This window comes from Malus sylvestris, chromosome 11 (assembly GCF_916048215.2).
Source record: "Malus sylvestris chromosome 11, drMalSylv7.2, whole genome shotgun sequence".
NCBI lineage: Eukaryota > Viridiplantae > Streptophyta > Magnoliopsida > Rosales > Rosaceae > Malus > Malus sylvestris.
In genome coordinates this window covers 22,168,885-22,186,065 of record NC_062270.1, presented here as the reverse complement: position 1 = coordinate 22,186,065, position 17,181 = coordinate 22,168,885, and the positions used below count along the sequence as shown (strand labels likewise).

The 17,181-nt window shown below is 39.1% G+C and overlaps 1 long non-coding RNA gene across 1 annotated transcript; it reads right to left on the bottom strand.

The window, feature by feature from the left end:
• Window positions 1-10,759: 10,759 nt before the first annotated feature.
• On the bottom strand, window positions 10,760-12,309 carry LOC126589434 (uncharacterized). The gene is made up of 2 exons (XR_007611832.1): window positions 11,322-12,309; window positions 10,760-11,284 (listed from the first exon to the last, which is right to left on the bottom strand). It is a non-coding gene; the product is annotated as an uncharacterized LOC126589434 (long non-coding RNA).
• Between the last annotated feature and the right edge of the window lie 4,872 nt (window positions 12,310-17,181).

The following is a 17,181-nucleotide window of genomic DNA, read 5'->3' as shown; positions in this document are numbered from 1 at the left end:
TTCATGAAGGGCCTCCCTAATAGTATCGGCAATGGGGTAGAATAGGGTGAATCCTCCATGTCAAGCACGTAAAAGTCCGCTGGAAAAATCAAATTGCCCACCTGCACCAAAACATCTTCCAAAACACCCTTTGGATATGCATTAGAACGATCGGCTAATTGAATAATCACACCATCGTTTTTAAGCTCACCTAAGTTCATAGATGCATAAATAGAGTATGGCATAACATTAATCGAAGCCCCTAAGTCTAACATGCATTGTTCAAACTTAGTCTTGCCAATAACGCACGGAATTGTAAAACTACCCGGATCTTTGCATTTAGGGGGTAATTTCCTTTGTAACATGGCAGAAACATTCTCACTTACTTGGACCACCTCTTTGTTCGAAATCCTTCTCCTTGATGTACAAAGTTCTTTTAAAAACTTAGCATACCTCGGGACTTGCTTAATTGCATCAAGGAGCGGAATATTGACTTGAACTTTTCGAAAGGTCTCTAGAATGTCCTTCTCGGCTTCTTCCTTCTTTGATTGCCTAAACCTGCCAGGAAAGGGTACATTTAGTGGAATGGAACTAGAAAAAGTCGAATTTGGACTTACCTTGGTGGTTTGGGACGGCTTAGGAGGGCTAGATGGTGGCGGCAAGGATTGTTCATCCTTGGCCGTGAGTTTTGGTCCCTGTGCTTCCTCTTGTAGCAACTTTTCATCCTCATCGTGACTTGATTTGGATGATTTTGGTTCGGCTCCAACCTGTGTACCACTTCTCAACATGATTGCATTGACGGTTTCAAAGCCTCCTTTAGGATTCATAATAGTTGAACTAGGCAATTTGCCTTGTTCTCTAATCTGCCCCATGAATTCCGCTATTTGCCCCACTTGCTTTTCCAAGTTATCCACCCTTTTGTCTTGGATTTGCCTCTCTTTGTTTTGATTTTGTACTTCCTGCGTCAAAGTAGTAAGTAACTTAACAACTTGATCATTATCCAAAGACATACCTGAGTTTGTTGGGGCAGATTGCACTTGGTTTTGATTGGGGATGAATGGCTTTGTATAAAAACCCGGTGGTTGCTGCCTAAATCCTCCTTGTTGTTGGGGTTGTTGAGGATCCCGCCATTTGAAATTTGGATGGTCCCTCCACCCCGGATTGTAGGAATTAGAGTATGGATCGTGGCGTGGTTGATTTTGGTTCCCAAAACCCACGGCATTGGCAGATTCCCAACCCCCATTCTCAATCAACTGAGGGCATTGATCGTTGGCATGTCCTTGCATAGAGCACACGCCACACACACTTGGTCCATGAATCTTCATTCCCTCGGCCAACTGAGAAACAATAGAAGTAAGGTTAGCTAATTGGGATTGAATTTCGGGCATAGAACTTACCTCATTCACTTGTGGCCGTGGGGGGTCTCTTTGTCCAACACCTTCGTATTGTTGTGCATTATGTGCTCGGTTGGCAATTAGAACTTTTGCAGCCCCCGGAGTTTTATCCACCAACGCACCTCCCGCCGAGGCATCAAGCATTTGGCGTTCCATGGGAAGGAGTCCTTCGTAGAAGTATTGAATGAGTAGCTCCTCCTTCATTTGATGCTGTGGACAAGAAGCAACAAGTGATTTAAAACGTTCATAATAAGAAGGAAACGATTCACCTTGATTTTGTTGGATGCCACTAATCCGTTTTCTCAAGAGAATGACTCTTGAAGTTGGGAAAAACTTCTCCAAGAAAGCTCTTTTCATACTATCCCAAGATGTAACCGTTCCGGGTGCTAACTCGTAAAGCCAATCCTTCGCCTTTTCCACAAGTGAGAATGGAAAAGCCTTCATCATCAGAATACTCCCGTCAACATTTATGGGTGTCATGCTCGAACAAACAACCTCGAACTCCTTGAGATGCTTGTTGGGATCTTCCATGGAAAGCCCATGGTATTTCGGAATGTGGTGCAACAAGCTTGACTTCAGCTCGAATTCATCGGTCTTGCCTTGGGCAGCCGCGGGGTATTGAATACATAATGGTGCGGCATTGGTCAACCCCGAGGCTGAAAGCTCTTTAATGGTCCGATTGTCCGCTGCCATAACTTCTTCTTCCACTTCTTCAAACTCAGATTCGGCCTCTGAACTTGAACTAGGTTCACTAGGTTCGGGATGCTTCCTCTTTCTTCTCAAATCACGTTCAAAATCGTCGTTGAAATCCAAGATGTGTGCATGCACAGTTTGAGAACTCCGCGTCATGCACTAGTACCTAAACCAAGAAAACAAAACAAAATAGGAAAACTAGGTAAATTATACTAAAAACACACGGCAAAAACACAAGGGATTAGCAATTTTGCTAATCCCCGGCAACGGCGCCAAAATTTGATGTGAAAATTAACTTGACACACAAATTAAACCCTATGGATGACAATTGTAGTATATGAGCAAATAGGGATCGTTCTAACCGGGGATTAACTAGGGATGCTAATCAATGTAAAACTGACTCAAGAACATAAAAATATAATGTAGAACACTAAACTAGACTCAATTAATGCAAAACTAGGGTTTAAAACACCTAAACAAACTAAAAACTCAAAACAGCAACTAGAAGGCTCAAAACTGCCTAAAAACCACTTTCTGGGCAGTTTTGAGCACCTACACTACTTTGGACGAATTTGGACTATGACTTGACTCAAAACACTTAGAAACACAACTAAATGGATTTCTAACTAATCTAACACTTTAAAATAGATGGGGGAATGATTTTGACGAAATTAAAACTTTAAAACTCAAACTTTAAAAACAAATGTAAAGCAAAACAGATTGTGATTAAATAGAATGGTGAGAAGCTAGTTAGAGGGTTCCTTATCCACACATGAACATATGCATACAACTCGATCTCCAATTACTCTTTCAACAAACCATGAATGACAATGCCCCAAATTAACTAGATTGCACCAATTAATTCTCAGATTTCCCTAGATTCATTGAATTGAATGGAATACGCATTACAACCAAATTATTCTTATCAAGGACCCTAACTATGGAATACGCATGATAGAGACACATATCAAAGATCATTAAGTTCAATGGAAATCATAAGCATTGACGAGGCATTCATAACTATGGGATACGCATGTTACTCTTGCCTAGGATTTACTTAACACAATCGTGACTAGCGACTTTCACTACTTATGAATATAAGTTAATAACGATTAGGTGAAATTCCCTTATACCCTAGCATCAAGTTTAAGCATGCAAATTAAGTGTCGACCCTCAACCCACATACATAAACAAGTTATCAATCAAATAGATAAGTAAATCTCATTCACAATTTCTGAAATCATAATTGGAAGAAATCAAATCATAGAAAACATATGTCCATGGCTTCAAATTCACCTCTAACTAAAAAGAAATTAGTTCCACATGTCTAACATAATTGAACAGCAAGTTAAATTAAACATGAAAACAGAAACAAGGGAAGAAAGAACTCTAGAAACTCCAATGGTTGAAGATTGCATGCGGCAAAGCCTTCCTCCTCTCCAAAGGTCACGGCAAAGCTCCTCTCTTTGGTGGAATGGATGTGTTGCGGCAAAAGGATGGGGGAAGGTTAGAAAATATGGAAGAATGGTGGTAGATGGCTTGCGGCAAGGAAGAAAAATGGCTAGAATTGTGTTTTTGGGGTTTTTGGATGTGTAGAATGGTGTGGCTGGAAGTATGGACGAAATTTAGGTGATTCAACCCTAAAATATGTATTTATAGGCACCACAAAACCCTAGAGAAATCAGCACAAGTAATGGGCTAGGGTTTAGGGTGCGGCTAGGGTTAGGAAATCCACCAAAAACTAGGGTTTCTAGAACATTAGGTGCGGCATGGGCTTAGGGTAAGTAATCAGATTTTTTTCATGTGAACAAGGCCTAGGTGCGGCTGATTAAGTGGGCTAGGGTTAGGGTTAGGTGCGGCATAGGTCCAAGAGGCAAAGATGGGTCATCCAAAAGCCCAAAGCCAAGAATAGAAACTCTCGAAAATGGAAACCTCCAAGAATAGAAACTTCCAACTTTAGAAACTTTAGTTGCCAATTCCGACTTCTTTGTTCTTCACTTTCATTTCTTCATTTCTTAAACTCCTTTGACCTTCAAACTTGTCCATTCCCTATGCTCCATAAGCATACATTCCATTTAAGCTCATTTTTGCTCTAAAATGCACCAAAATGCACTTTCTTGCTTCAATTGCCATATGAACCTACAAACACACGAAACTAGCTTAAATCACTATAATAAACAATAACTAACAACGTAAATGCAAGAAAACAAGATAACAAAGTCGCATAAATATGCTCCTATCAACTTACCTTTGCCTCCACAGCACCATGCAATATGTATGCATCATATATCAATCATATAATTCATAAACCAATTCATGATTTTCAAATAGTTCTAGGCATGGCATGTTCAAAACATATTTTCATCTAAAACATTTTTCTGGGAAAAACAGTAGTATATAGGTAATACGAAAACAAAACTGCCCACTCACTGATAAGTCGACGGGTCGTAACCCCCGTGGCGTCCCTGGATGCGGTCGTCCTCGGGATACGTCTCACCTATATGCGAAACAACTATAAAAACGTTAATTTTAAGCATATCACCAATATTTCGAAATAACTTCTCATACGATGCTCAATTTTTGTATATGAATATACCACATCGACCTACTCGACGTCACGAGCGTCGAGAAATTTTCAGAAAAATTTTTGGAAGCCCCACGCGCCCCCACGCGCCACACGTGGCACGGGTCCACGCGCTGGCCACGCGCAGCACGTGCAGCGCACGTGTCATCCCTTCCAAAGGCTCGCCGGACTGGTTTTCCGACGGCCGGACTCCGGCCAACCTCCAGCCGATTTTCAAACCCACTGTTCTCCTTCGTTTTTCACCCATTTTCTTCGTATTTTATACCAAATTGAAGCCCTAAGAGTGTACTATCACGTTGGACTAGTTTTAGGGCCTAAAAACTACGAAATCTCACCTTGCAAAAACCAAGGATTTCGGCCAAACTTGAAACCTACGATCCCGACGTCCAAAACTCTCCAACGAACGTCTCCGAGCTTCCTTAGGACCTCCTAAAGCTCACCACAAGCTTGAAATCTCCTGAAACACAACATTTTACGTTCGCATGAACAGTACCTCAAAAATGGAGGTTCGGGATCTACGTGAAATCGAAGGTTTCACTTCCTAAAACTAGCACCAATGAACTCAGGACGTCAAAACGATGAAGATACATACCTTATTTGCCTCGATCCGTTGAGTTTTGGAGGATTTTGGGTGTGTGCCGTACAATGGGTGTGTGTGCGTGAGTTCGTGAGGGAGAGGGAGAGACAGGGAAGGCACGGGGGAAGGAGAGGGAAGGAGAGGTCTTGTGTGGTCCAGATTAACCCACACCCTCCAATTCATCCTAGCCATACATAACAAAAATCCATCTTTCAAAATATTTTCTAATACCCTTGCACAAAATTTGAACTAATAAAGTCTCACACACAAGTACCTTAGTAACGTCAAGGGCAATCTCGTCATTACATATTCCCGTCAAAAGCACTTCTGGGACGGGCTGTGACATAAAATATCAACAAAGAAACTCACAATTTCAGAGGCGTTCCTTCCACTAGGCATGTCAACCATGGCTCTCTCCAAGCTTTCCTTCCACAAAGTGCACGCTTTGTTGATAATCTTCCACTGATCATAAACACCACCAACTTCCCTTCGACTGGCGTTGGAGTTTTCATGGAACTTATCAACGATTTTACCCCACAAAACCTTTCTATTTTGATTCGTGCCAATGGCACCATCTTCGCTAACAAAAATCCATGCCAAACATAAAGCAATATCTTCGTCAAAGATCCACTTATGACCTCTAACATGCTCTTTTGCCATCTTGAAAAATTTGGAAATGAGAAGAAATAGTAGAAAGAAAAATTGGAAGAATTGTAGGAGAAAAGTGAGTTTTGTGTGGATGTTTGAACAAATACATAGGTATTTATAGAGTTTTTGGTTGAATTTTTAAATTATTCTAGCCGTTGGATTTAAATTTGGACCGTTAGATCTTTTTTTTTTACCGTTAGATTTGATTATATTCGATCTAAGCCGTTGGATTCAATAAATATATAAATATAAAACTAAAAAAAAAAAAAAATTGAACATGGACCGTTGGATTAACCAACGGCCCATTTAATGAAGACCCTTGGATGATAAAAAGTAGCTGTTTGGCTACTTATTGCTCTGACAACCGGGGGAACACCCCCACGTGGGGTTGTCACCCTTCAGCAAAAGCCTGGCAAGTTGGATTTGGGAAGTTGGCTTCACAACCTTGGTTTCAGTCTCAGTTGGTGGGGTCCATTTTGCTTTGTTGCCTAAAATTGGGCCGGAATTTGACCCCCATTTGGGTTTTAGGTTTAGGTTTATTTTAGGTCATAGGTTGGAGTGGATTTGGAGGGGGGGAAAGGAAATTTTAGGTTTTAGCCCATTGTTGGAGTTGGTCTTAGCAGGGTGACATTCATGGATGGTTAACAGATTGAGGGTCTGATGTGAAAATTAACTTGACACACAAATTAAACCCTATGGATGACAATTGTAGTATATGAGCAAATAGGGATCGTTCTAACCGGGGATTAACTAGGGATGCTAATCAATGTAAAACTGACTCAAGAACATAAAAATATAATGTAGAACACTAAACTAGACTCAATTAATGCAAAACTAGGGTTTAAAACACCTAAACAAACCAAAAACTCAAAACAGCAACTAAAAGGCTCAAAACTGCCTTAAAACCACTTTCTGGGCAGTTTTGAGTACCTAACACTAGTTTGGACGAATTTGGACTATGACTTGACTCAAAACACTTAAAAACACAACTAAATGGATTTCTAACTAATCTAACACTTTAAAATCAATGGGGGAATGATTTTGACGAAATTAAAACTTTAAAACTCAAACTTTAAAAACAAATGTAAAGCAAAACAGATTGTGATTAAATAGAATGGTGAGAAGCTAGTTAGAGGGTTCCTTATCCACACATGAACATATGCATACAACTCAATCTCCAATTACTCTTCCAACAAACCATGAATGACAATGCCCCAAATTAACTAGATTGCACCAATTAATTCTCAGATTTCCCTAGATTCATTGAATTGAATGGAATACGCATTACAACCAAATTATTCTTATCAAGGACCCTAACTATGGAATACGCATGATAGAGACACATATCAAAGATCATTAAGTTCAATGGACATCATAAGCATTGACGAGGCATTCATAACTATGGGATACGCATGTTACTCTTGCCTAGGATTTACTGAACGCAATCGTGACTAGCGACTTTCACTACTTATGAATATAAGTTAATAACGATTAGGTGAAATTCTCTTATATCCTAGCATCAAGTTTAGGCATGCAACTTAAGTGTCGACCCTCAACCACATACATAAACAAGTTATCAATCCAATAGATAAGTAAATCACATTCACAATTTCTGAAATCATAATTGGAAGAAATCAAATCATATAAAACATATGTCCATGGCTTCAAATTCACCTGTAACTATAAAGAAATTAGTTCCACATGTCTAACATAATTGAACAACAATTTAAATTAAACATGAAAACAGAAACAAAGAAAGAAAGAACTCCAAACACTCCACTAATGGCAGATTGCATGTGCAAGGTGTCTTCCTCCTTTGGACTGCACGTCACTCTTTCTTTCTCCTCCTTTGGTGGCTGCACAAGGTGGTGATGGTGGTGGGAAGGCACGGCTGTGGTGGATGGATGGTTATGGAAGAGGGTAGAAGGGTTAAAAGGACTAGGGAGGCACGGCAAGGACTTAGAACTAGGGAGAATGGGATTGGTGGTTGCGGCAAGGGTTTAGAATGATTTTCTGGAGTGAATGGATGATATGGGAGGTTGTAGGTTCGGCCAAAGGGTTAGAATGAGTATATATAGGCACTTAAAAACCCTAGCAATCAGATTAGGGTTTCTAGAAACCCAAATCCACCAGAAATTAGGTTAAAACAATAGGAATTTGCATGGGAAAAGGGCTAGGGTGCGGCAGATTTGGTGGGAGTGTGGATAGGCCTTCTAGAAAGCCTTGCAAGGCAAGGAAATCAGATATTTTGGGGCCTAGGTGCGGCAAAGGCTTAGAAGTCAGAAATATTCAATGGGCTAGGGTTTAGGTGCGGCATTAAGTGAGGATCCAAGATGAATTGGGCTAGGAAGGTGCGGCCTTGTCCAAGAGGTAAGGATGGGTCATCTAGAAGCCCAAAGCCAAGAATAGAAACTCTCACAAATGGAAACCTCCGAGAATAGAAACTTCCAACTTTAGAAACTTTGGTTTCTAATTCTGAATTCTTTGTTCTTCACTTTCATTTCTTCATTTCTTAAGCTCCCTTGACCTTCAAACTCGTCCATTCCTTGTGCTCCAAGCATGTACTTTTCAATCCAAGCTCACTTTTGCTCTAAAATGCACCATTTTGCCATCTTTTATGTATTATGCCCCTTTGAACCTGAAAACACATGAAAGTAACTTAAAAGACTACTTTAAACTAAGAAAACATAACTAAAATGCATAAGAACTAGCTAACTAAGGCGCATAAATATGCTCCTATCAAATTCCCCCACACTTAGCTTTTGCTAGTCCTCGAGCAAAACAAAGAAACAAAAGAAAAACAAAACAAAACAAAACACACAAAACACAACCTAAACCTTCCAACGATCGCCTCAGGGACTTCCAATGAACATGACAAATTAAAAATCATCATTCCCACAGATTTTAGCCATCTTTACACTTAAGCACATACTTAATTATAGTTACCACGTACTAGTTCGCATTTAACCAAGTAAAACATGATTTTGAATGTAGTAACATGCCTTAGAGAATTTGCTCAATTCTTCACTAGATATGCACTCAATTTTCACACAGATTTTCTGACTACACACCCTATACTAGTTATATGTGAGAAGATTGATGTAAATATGAAAACGAATGCTCACATATGTTATAACAAGGAAAGCTTTTTCTGAATTTAATAAGCATGTATATGATCTCATGAAAGGAATGCTACTACTTAGACGCGAGAACCAGTGACACCATATGCTCATACCAATCCCAAACTCCACAAATTGAAATACACAACACTCAAGATAGAAGTTAAGGGTTGTAACGGGGCTTGGGGTATTGGCTAACAAAGAAAGGTGAAGGGTAAACAAACGTTCATAAAACAATAGTAAGCAAAGCAATGAAATTGACACTTAGAATTCACTTTTGAATGCAAAAATCAACTTTTAACTCAAAGGGAAAATTCATGCAACACTTAGGGTCAAATTCAATGTTTTGGACCCTATCTTCAACAACCAACACCTTAGAGCTCCTTTTTATGTTCTTTCAACTCTTTTTAAAAATTTTAAAAACTTTTTTTTTTTTTTTTTTTTTTTCTTCTTTTTTTTTTTCTACGAATTTTTTTTTTCTTTTTCTTTTCTAACCCATGCCTCATTTAAGACTTTGGCACACAATACACAAGGCTCACTTTCCCCCACACTTGTTTTCTGCACACCCTTGATCAAAAGGAATTCATTTTAAGTCATGCTTACTATGCTTTAAGAACAAGGGTATGGATGGTCCTAATCTAGGCTAGGTAAGGATAATGTGGGTTAAAAAACAATATAGGCTAATCTAGGCTAGCAAGACTTAAAAGCAAGGGGTTTTGTTTTGACGAAAATTGAACTTTAAAACTTTAAACTTTGAAAATAAACTTAAAACAAAACCCCTTGCTTTTAAGTCTTGCTTTTAGAGTCAAAACTTGTTTCCTTTAAATCTTTTGAGTCTTTTAAAGTTATATTTTTGTCCAAATCACTTGTTAGGTCTAGAATTGAATCTTTTTTATTGTTATTTGCTGTTTTGAGTGTTTTAAGTTAGTTTTGAGTTTATAGAGTCTAGTTTAGTGTTTTTGAGTCTTATATTTGTTGATTAGCATCCCTAGTTAATCCCCGGTCTAGAACGATCCCTACTTACATCATTACTACAATTGTCATCAATAGGGTAAAATTTGTGTGTCAAGTAATTCTCACATCAAAAAGATTCAATTCTAGACCTAACAAGTGATTTGGACAAAAATATAACTTTAAAAGACTCAAAAGATTTAAAGGAAACAAGTTTTGACTCTAAAAGCAAGACTTAAAAGCAAGGGGTTTTGTTTTGACGAAAATTGAACTTTAAAACTTTAAACTTTGAAAATAAACTTAAAACAAAACAGATTGTGATGAAATAGAATGATGAGAAACTAGTTAGAGGGTTCCTTATCCACACATGAACATATGCATATAATTTGATTCCCAGTTATGACTTCAACAAACGATGAATGACAATGTTCCAAGTTAATTAGGTCCGCTTAAATTAACTCTTAGATTTCCCTAGATTCATTGGATTGAATGGAATACGCATTACAACCAAATTATTCCTCATCAAAGTCCCTAACTATGGAATACGCATGATAGAGACATTCAACAAAGATCATTAAGTTCAACGGAAATCATAAACATTCACTAGGCATTCATAACTATGGAATACGCATGTTAATCCAGCCTAGGGTTTACTTAAACACAATCGTGACTAGCGATCTTTACTACTCATGAATATAAGTTCATAACGATTAGGTGAAATTCCCTTATATCCTAGCATCAAGTTTAGGCATGCAAATTAAGTGTCGACCCTCAACCCACATACATAAACAAGTTCTTAATCAAAACAGAAAAGTAAACCACATCTAAAGTTCATGAATTCATAACTGGAGTAAAACAAATCATAACCAACATATGTCCATGGCTTCAAATTTGCCTCTAACTAAAAAGAAATTAGTTCCACATGTTTAACATAATTGAACAGCAAGTTAAATTAAACATGAACATAGAATTAAAAGAAGAAAAAATTCCAAACACTCTAATAGTTGCAGATTGCATAAGCACGGCACTACTCCTCCTCTCCTTCAATGGTGGCGGCACAAGGTGGTTATGGTGGTTGAATGGTTGGTTATATGGAGGAATGGATGGGGAAGGTTTAGATATGTAGGGAGAGGCAAGGGAAGGCTTGGAGAATGGTTAATTTCTGGATGATTTGAATGAGGTTGCTGCCATGGTATTTATAGGAAAAGGATGGACTTGTTTAACACAAAATTCTGGTGGAATTGAGTAGGTGAGCACGGCAAAGAGTGGGAATTGTTGGTGGGTTAGGTATTGAGTCATCCATTCACATGTCATGGTGAGTTAAGCATTGCATCATCCACTCACATGTCATGGTGATTTAAGCATTGCATCATCACTCAAATTTCTGGTGAAAGTGAATCAATGCCCACGACATTGAAGAATTTCTTGGTTTTGAGTGAAGTTTTGGTCAATCCTTCTAGAAATTTATCCCTTCTTGCAACTTGTATTTGTTTCACTAGATTTTTAGCATGTTCATAGCCTCTTTTGTCTTCAAATTCGTCCATCCTCATGCCTCCATGCTTGCACAATCCAATCTTGGCCCAAAAATGCTCTAGAATGTTCCAAATTGCTTCTTTTTGCATACTTTGACACTAAAACCTGAAATTGCACGAAAATAACTTTAAACACTATAATTATCATAGTTTAGCTAATTAAAAGCAAGAAAACAAGCTAACTAAGTCGTATAAATATGCTCCTATCAATTTCCCCCACACTTAGCTTTTGCTAGTCCTCGAGCAAAATAAAACAAACAAAACATAACCTAACCTTCCAACATTTGCTACAGGGATTTCCAACGATACATAACATGCCAAAGATCATTATTCCCACAGATTTTAGTCATCCCTACTCTTCAGCATATACTTAATCATAGTTACCATTCACTAGCTCACATTTAATCGTTTAAAACAACATTATGGACGTAGTAACATGCCTTAGAGAATCCACTCAATTCCTTACTGGATACACTCTTATTTTCACACAGATTTTCTAACTACACTCCCTATACTAAGTATATGTGAGAAGATTGATGTAAACATGGAAACGAACACTCACACATGTTATAAAAGAAGCACTTTTCTGGAATGATTAAGCATTTATAGATATGATCTCATGAATGGAACGCTACTACTTAGATGCGAGAACCAGGGACACCATATGCTCAAACCAATCCCAAACTCCACATATTGAAATACATAACACTCAAGATAGAAGTTAAGGATTGTAACGGGGCTAAGGGGTATTGGCTAACAAAGAAAGGTTAAGGATAAACAAAAGTTCTTAAAGCGATAGCAAACAAGTAATGAATTTGACACTTAGAATTCACTTTTGCTTGCAGAAAATCACTTAGACACACAAGGGGGTGAAATACACAATATTTAGGGTCTAATTTAACTTTTTGGACCCTTTCTTCAACAACCAACACTTGTGAGTTCTTTCTTATTTTGACCTCTTTGCCATAATTTTTTTTTTTTTCGTACCCAATTCTTGTTTTTGGCACAAATTCCCACACATAAATTCCTTCCCCCACACTTGTTTTTCTGCACAAGAATAATCAAAAGGAATTCATTCTAAGTCATGTTCACTATGCTTTAAGAACAAAGGCATGGATGGTCCTATTCTAGGCTAGGTAAGGATAACGTGGGTTAACAAAGAACATAGGCTAAACAAGGCTCAACGAGGCTTAAACCTACAAAACAAATGAACATGGGGTGCGGCTATTTGGTTCTTGGTTTACTAACAACTTCATCTTGTTATGTGTTATGCGAATGAATTTTATGCTTTGAATGAAACGGGCATGAGTTCTAGTATTTGGAACTAAATGATGAAACGCCTTCTAAGTAGTAACCAAGCAAAGAATAATGAGATCATGCAACGACTTTAGAAGACAACAAATGCACATATTATTAACTCTCCAAAGAACGTTAAAAGCTCAAGTCTCTCAGGGTTGTAGCGTTAGTTTGAGTTTCTTCCTTCAAGCATGTTACAAAAACTAATTTTTCTTTTGATTACATGTGAATTCATGAATTACAACTAAGCATAAACCAAAGAGCATATCAAACTTTCATCCATGTTTGTAACTTACTTCAACAGTTATGAATTAAAAACCAAATCCTCATCATTGTGTTGGAAGGTACCCTAAAACACAAAAATGACTCAAAAACGACTCTTTTTGGTATTTTTCAAACTTTTTCGAATTTTTCTAGGGTTTTCTGTTATATAACACTAAAACACTTTAAAACAGTGAGAAACAACATGTGAAGTGATAGGTGATAAAATCCCACGAATTTCATGCAAAAATAGCTTGTTTACCCCCCCACACTTAAACCAACATTGTCCTCAATGTTTTAAACATAGATTAACACAAAAACAATCAACTAACACAACTAGCAAACATAACACAAATGGCAAAGTAATAGCAAAAAAAAAATAGGTTAGGGACGCAAATCTGGGTTTGGAGTGAAAGTTCCTTCTTCTCGTGTTTCAACACATGGGTTGCCTCCCAAGAAGCGCTTGCTTTAACGTCTTTCAGCCGGACGGTACCTCCGTTTAAGCTTGACTAGGTTCCACGGCATGGAGGGGTACCTCCTCCACGACATGCTCCTCAAACATCTCCTAATAGGGCTTCAATCGATGCCCATTCACTTTGAATTCTTGCTGCGTCCTTGAACTTTTGATTTGCACTGCACCATGAGGGAAAACATTAGTGACAATAAAAGGACCAACCCATTTGGAACGCAACTTACCCGGAAACAACCGAAGGCGAGAATTGAACAACAACACTTTCTGCCCAATAGAGAACGTCTTGGCACGAATCATCTTGTCATGGAATGCCTTCGTTTTCTCCTTGTAAATCCAGGCATTCTCATATGCTTCATTTCGGATTTCATCAAGCTCACACAATTGAAGCTTTCTATGTAAACCTGCGGCATCAAGGTCCAAATTGAACGTTTTGACGGCCCAATGTGCACGATGCTCTAACTCGACAGGAAGATGGCATGGCTTCCCATAGATGTGTCGAAAAGGTGACATCCCAATGGGGGTTTTGTAGGCAGTGCGATACGCCCACAATGCATCGTTTAAGCGCAAATTCCAATCCTTCCTTGTAGGCCCCACGGTCTTCTCAAGAATCTGCTTGATTTCCCTATTTGAAACCTCGGCTTGCCCGCTCGTTTGAGGATGATAAGGTGTGGCCACCTTATGCGTGACATTGTATTTCTTGAGCAACGCCTCGATGGTTCGATTACAAAAATGGGAACCTCCATCACTGATTAGCACTCGTGGCATTCCAAACCTTGCAAAAATGTTAGTTTTCACAAAATCTGCAACCACTCGAGAATCATTAGTTCGGGTGGCTTTTGCTTCCACCCATTTCGACACATAGTCCACAGCAAGCAATATATAAAGAAACCCTTGTGACGAAGGAAAGGGACCCATAAAATCAATACCCCAAACATCAAAGATTTCAACACTAAAAATGGGGGTTTGCGGCATTTGTTGTTTAGGACCAATATTGCCCGTTCTTTGGCATCTATCACAAGACATGCAAAATGTTCTAGCATCCCTAAAGATGGTAGGCCAATAGAAACCACATTCTAACACCTTAAGTGCTGTTCTTTGAGTGCCAAAGTGTCCCCCACAAGCATAAGTGTGACAAAAGGTTAGAATAGCATTAAACTCAGAATCGTGCACACACCTACGTATAACTTGGTCAGGGCAATATTTCCATAAATACGGGTCATCCCACACATAAAACCGTGCCTCTTTCTTCAATTTATCACATTGGTGTTTAAGTAATTCACTAGGAACATGTTTAGACACCAAATAATTCACCAAATCAGCATACCACGGTTCACTTACCTTGACGGACATCAGTTGCTCATCTGGGAATGTCTCTATGATAGGCACGACATCCTCCTCATGCACCATACGGCTCAAGTGGTCAGCCACCACGTTTTCACTTCCCTTCTTATCCCGGATTTCGATATCGAACTCTTGGAGAAGAAGCATCCAACGAATGAGTCGTGGTTTGGCTTCCTTCTTGGTGAACAAATACTTCAATGCTGCATGGTCAGTATAAATAATAACTTTAGTACCAAGCAAATAAGAACGAAATTTATCTAAAGCAAATACAACAGCAAGAAGTTCTTTTTCAGTGGTAGAATAATTCAATTGTGCATCATTTAAAGTCCGAGAGGCATAATAGATAACATGCGGCCTCTTTTCCTTCCTTTGCCCCAAAACAGCTCCTAATGCATAATCGGAAGCATCACACATAAGCTCAAAAGGAAAGCTCCAATCCGGTGGAACTATGATAGGGGCCGAAGTTAGCATTTCTTTGAGGTGATTGAACGCCTTCTCACACTCCTCGTTGAAGTCAAACGCCACATCTTTCTGGAGGAGACGGCAAAGAGGGTTTGAGATCGTGGAGAAGTCCTTGATAAATCGCCTATAAAATCCTGCATGACCAAGAAAAGAACGAATCTCTCGAACCGAAGTAGGAGAGGGTAAGTAGCGTATAAGATCTATTTTCGATTTATCCACTTCAATTCCTCTTTCTGAAACAATATGCCCTAGAACTATGCCTTGTCTAACCATAAAGTGACATTTTTCCCAATTAAGCACAAGGTTAGTTTCTACACATCGTTTCAAAATTATTGTGAGATTTTCCAAACAACCATCAAATGAATCACCAAACACACTGAAATCATCCATAAATACCTCAATAATCTTTTCCACAAAATCTGAAAAGATACTTACCATACACATTTGAAACGTGGCCGGAGCATTGTATAAACCAAAAGGCATGCGACGATAAGCAAAAGTACCAAAGGGGCATGTGAAAGTTGTCTTTTCTTGGTCATCCGGCGCTATGACAATCTGATTATATCCAGAATAACCATCAAGGAAACAATAAAAAGAATGACCGGCTAACCTTTCAAGCATTTGATCAATGAACGGCAAAGGGAAGTGGTCCTTCCTTGTGGTGGCGTTGAGCTTCCTATAATCAATGCACACTTTCCAACCTGTTTGGATACGGGTTGGCAGAAGCTCATTCTCGGCATTTTTCACCACTGTCACTCCGGACTTCTTTGGAACACATTGCACCGGTGATACCCAACGACTATCAGAGATCGGATAAATCACTCCACAATCAAGAAGTTTGATAATCTCCTTTTTCACAACTTCCATCATTGGAGGGTTGAGACGGCGCTGAGCCTCTCGAGTTGGTTTAGCCCCATCCTCTAGAAGTATACGATGCATGCACGTAGTCGGGCTAATTCCCCTAATATCGGCCAAAGTCCACCCAATGGCCGTCTTGTGCTCTTTCAACACTCGGATCAACTTCTCCTCCTCTATGGCCGTGAGTGATGAGGAGACAATGACGGGCAATGTCTCGTTATCTCCCAGAAAGACGTACTTTAAATGATCGGGCAACGGTTTAACCTCAAGTACGGGTGCCTGAGTTACTGAGGGTAACAACTTATTAGTGGAGACTGAAATTGAAATTGGGTTAGAAGGCTTACCATGATATTGAGGTAGTGACTCAAGGGCAGCCACTAGCTCGGCCTCCTCCACACTTCTAGGCACGGCAAAACCAGATTTTTGCCCAATTCCTTGTGCAATTGTTGTTTCAAGTGTATCCCTCTCCAAACAATCGAGAAAATCCTGCGCCAAATCATCAATTATATCAATAGAAAAGCAAGAATGATCTTCCTTAGGAAATTTAATACTTTCAGAAATATTGAAATCAATGACTTCCCCATCAAATTCCATCGTTAAAGTTCCTTTAAACACATCTATCTTGGTGCGGGCTGTTTTCATGAAGGGCCTCCCTAATAGAATCGGCAATGGGGTGGAATGGGGTGAATCTTCCACGTCAAGCACGTAGAAATCCGCTGGAAAAATCAAGTTACCAACCTGCACCAAAACGTCTTCCAAAACACCCTTTGCATATGCATTAGAACGATCGGCTAATTGAATTATCACACCATCATTTTTAAGCTCACCTAAGTTCATAGATGCATAAATAGAGTATGGCATAACATTAATTGAAGCCCCTAAGTCTAACATGCATTGTTCAAACTTAGTATTACCAATAACGCACGGAATTGTAAAACTACCCGGATCTTTGCATTTAGGGGGTAATTTCCTTTGTAACACAGCAGAGACATTTTCACTTACTTGAACCACCTC